Source organism: Nylanderia fulva, unplaced genomic scaffold, assembly GCF_048542155.1.
Source record: "Nylanderia fulva isolate GAGA-0341 unplaced genomic scaffold, ASM4854215v1 Scaffold46, whole genome shotgun sequence".
NCBI classification, from domain to species: Eukaryota; Metazoa; Arthropoda; class Insecta; order Hymenoptera; family Formicidae; genus Nylanderia; species Nylanderia fulva.
Window position 1 is genome coordinate 1,435,289 of NW_028190543.1, and position 4,607 is coordinate 1,439,895.

Genomic DNA, 4,607 nt, shown 5'->3' on the forward strand with positions numbered 1-4,607 from the left:
GAAGGTTTTATGAGCAAAAATCACGTTTATTGACCACGTCTAAGACCAAGAAGGTATATAGAACAGAGTGTAACATTCTCTTCGCTTGTAATGCTGGGATGTGAGGAGTACATTGATACAGCCAAGCTTAGAGAGTTTATCCTCTCCTGTCAAGACATGGAGACGGGTGGATTTGCTGATAGGAGAGGAAATACACCAGATCTATTCCACACGATGTACTCTCTCTGCTCGCTCTCCATGCTGGGACATGAAGGATTAGGCCCTGTAGATCCCGTGTTTGGGATGTAATGTCCAGAGACAAGCATTACACACAAAACATATCCGTACAGGAGAGACGATCTGAAACATAAAATACACCACATCGCCATTTTAGCAATCTTTAGATCGAAATGTAGCGAGCTGCAATCCCAGACCCTCGCTCCTGGACGTCTCAGAAATAGAAAATCAAAGCAAAGTGCAGGAGGACCTCCCATCCCTGAGAAATGGAGGATGGGCTTCAAGCGATAAGGGAGATTAGGAATACATTTGATGTTCAGCGGGAGAAAAAGATCTTGATCAGGATAGAGAAGATGAGAAAGGATAAGCAAAAAGAGGTGGAAAAAATCAAGAAAGAAATGAGTGACAGTGTAGTTTTAATGAACAGGAAGAACGAGCAGATAGAAACCGAGATCAAGAAGTTAACGTACTCCAGGAACAAAAACAGCAAGACCTTTGCCAGGATGAACAACGACAGTCTTAGACATGCTAAGGAGTTGATAGAAAGAGAAGAGGAGATAGAGAGTTTGGAAAAGAAGCTCCTGGAGTGTAACAAGATATACAAGGAGAGTATGACAATGGTTGATGAAAGTATTCTATTTTCCAGGAATGAGATATTCCTGGAGATAATAAGGAGACTGGGGGTAGAGTTTGTCAAAAAGAGTGGAAGGACCATTTGTAAGGTTAAGGATCACAAGAAGAGCGACTTCCACTTTGTTGAATTAAAGGAGAATGACTTTTAAGTGTGTAATGAGATATGGAGGTGTATTTAAATAAAACTTAATGGCGATTCTTCAGACTTCTGGTGTTAAATTTCGGTGGTTTGTCGAATAAGTACACCCTCTCTACATATCCAATGACTCTGTGTTCCACTTCACCACTCCCGCCTCTCACCCTCTCAAAGAGTGTGTATCCATCACTGTCTATCACTCTACCCTGTAATACAAAGTTATCGAAGATCAGCTCTATTCTATCCCTATCAAAGACACACTTCATGTTCTCTATGTTTTCCATGTCACCTTGAAATTCTAGTAGCTCCAAGTTGCTGGTCATATCCTTCTTGATTTGGATTATCATTCCTAGAAGGCGTGTTAGGGGTGTGGTGAGGATTCACCTCTCACCCCGTGACAGAGGGATGGACTCTTTTGGTGATTTTATGAGCTACTATGATGAGGTGGATATAGAAGACTTTGAATTTAGTGAAAGTCAGAAAATGTTCTACTATCCGTGTCCTTGTGGTGACAGGTTCCAGATTTCTCTGGATGACCTCTTAAACCAGGAGGATGTGGCTAGATGTCCAAGCTGTTCACTGATAGTTAAGGTTATTTACCAGGAATCGCTCCTAGAAGAGAAGTACACCAAATTATAGATTGTGGTGCCTGGTATTCTTTGATGATCGATAGCTTTTATTTAAAATTTTTGTGTCTCCAACCAAAATCTCATATCTCTCTTCCCATACTTCATATCTCCAACACACTTAGACACTATCTTTCTCTTTCCTCAAGACACACACCTCTTCATTGTCTTTCTCTCCTTTACGAACTCTTAGGAGTAAGGGGTTCTTACTGTGAGAAGTGGTTCCTAGAACTACTCTCACTACAATCACCTTTTCACACCTTCTCCATCCTCGTCTCGCTTGACATGAAAACAACACAATTGTGATGCCAATTAGTAGTAGACAGGATAGAATGAATGCTCCGAGTGATACTCTATTTGTATCAGAGTGCCACTCCATGGGAGCATCTCTTCACTGGAACAGAGCATTGGAATGGGACCAATGAGTGGTTTGCAAGATAAAATAGGGAATTGGGAGGTAGAGTAGTTGCAATGGAACCGGAGGAGAAGATAAAGTTGTGCAGTGATGTGCTTATCAAGGTGATACGGCACTTGGATAAGAAAACAATGAACATGATATTGTCATGCACCAAGTGCGATGATATAAAAACAATACTAATAATAAAGCGAATGCAGAAGATAAACACACTAAAATCTAGTGAAATATACCGCTTGGTTAAGGAACTGATCAAACTCAAGAGGGGTGATTTGATAGCTATAGCTGAGAAAAATCTATCTGAAGATAGATTAAGTGATGTGGCTATGTGTTTTATGGGAAGGGATAAAGTATACTTAAATATGTATATAAATGATTATAGATCTTTCGTGAAGATAGGTCATAGGATCTTTTCTGACATATACTCCTCGTTGGGATATGTCAAGAAAGAGTGAGGGTACATGATGTAGCTTTGTGGCAAAGTAAAGAGCTGGTACATTTTATCATTCTCATCCAAGTCTTACCCAGGTTTATCTTAGGGTGGATACCAAATATACGATAACAGATCAGATCAGTAAAACTTTCCAAATAACACTGCTTTGAAAACAGTTACAGGTAAAGATGGAGTGTCAGAAAAAAATAAAAAATCATTTAAAGAGAATTTTATTGTTCTCAACCATTAATTTCATCCATTATATCATCAGTGGGAATTTCTGCCCATCTGATCACAATCTCCACCACATTACGTGGTGTAATAATTTCTGAGATCTCGTTCTTTAATTCCTCGATTCTTCCCTCCAATACTGGGAGCGTATTATTTCTTATATTAGTTACAGTATAGTGATCCATTTCTCTTTCTGCATTTGCTAATCTCAGTTTGGCTTCATTCACTCCTTTCTTCAATTCCTTGTATTCAGCCCTTTTCAGTTTTTCTTCTTTAAAGCTCTTCTCTAGAGGCTCTAGAGATTCATATAAACTATTAATTAACTCTCCAACTTCTTCTAACCTTTTTCTCACTACAGAATCTTCTCTCCTTTCCAAATCTAGTTCCAGTGCTGCTTTTTCTAGTTCACTGCTCCGGATCTTGTTCTTGATGTTCAGAAGTTCCTGTGGCTCACACTCTCTGGAGAGAACAGTGCTTGCACAAGCAGTATCTATCAGATCTATGGCTACATCTGGTAGCATTCTACTCGGTATATATTTCTTGGATGCTTTAACTCCATACACAATGGCACTATCAGATATGTTTGTACCATGATGTGTCTCTAACCTTTCCCTGAGCCCCCTCAACATTGTTATTGAGTCTTCCACTGATGGCTCAGAAATTGTTATCTTGACAAACCTTCTAGAAAAGGCTGGATCCTTCTCCAGATATTTCCTATACTCATCAAAAGTTGTAGCACCTATACACTTTATGGATCCAGATGCTAAACCAGGCTTCAACATGTTGGCTGCATCCAGGGCACCTTTGGTTGATCTAGCAGACAGGATAGTGTGAATCTCATCGATGAATAAAATAACATTGGGTGTATTCTCAGCCTCTTTTATCACTTTTTTGAGTCTTTCTTCAAACTTTCCCCTGATATCACTCCCAGCAACTATAGCACCCATATCAACATTGTAAATTTTATAATCTTGTAAACCTGGTGCTTTACCCTCTACAACCAGTTGAGCTAGTCCTTTTACTAAGGCGGTTTTACCAACCCCAGGAGCACCTACAAGTATCACATTATTTCTTGTTTTCTTAGACAGAACCTCAATAACCTGTCTTATTTCATTATTTCTTCCGATAACAGGGCCAAACTTGCCCTGTCTTGCTTTCTCCACCATATCCACCGAGAATCTCTTTAATAGACTTATGTTTTGTTCCATGTCTTTCAATTTTTTCGCTCTATTTATAGCTGTGCAATTAGTCCACTTTTGGAAGAAATAATTTAGTACTGGTGATCTCACTTCCTAATAACAAGTTCTAGAACATTAATTTACTGACTATCATTGTGTCATGTTTGGCCCTCCACAATTTAGCAGATTTGTGGTCTTTTACATCCCTTTCTATGCTCTTGTTTTTCTTCAATTTCACATTTTCCATAATTCTCCCAACGAATTTGTACGTTGTGTCTTCCTCAATTAACATACGGAGTGTATATCCTGATGTAATCCGGTCTTGACAGCTAAATTTCGGTTAAAACACAGAGACATACAATGGATACAGTGCTATTTGTAACAAACCAGCTATATTGATACCTGTGATAGCTATATCGACGTTTTTATCTTTTACCGTAATTTACAAGAAGAGATGAGTCAAATTGATATCATCCAAATAAGAACACAGTCTGGAACAAATATAATTTAAAATTAAATTTAATTATTGTGAGATCAGCCATACTAAAGAGACATCTTCCACGTCAGGACATTAAAAGAAACAAGATGAAGTAGGACAGCAAGGGGTGGCTTTATTTGAAGTTCTACAGAAGAGTCATACACAAACACCTTGGTTCCATACGCTCTTCTTCCAGTCCCCTCACCCACTATTCAACAACTCTCAATCCTCTCGCTTCCATCCTTTTATCCACCAAATCTC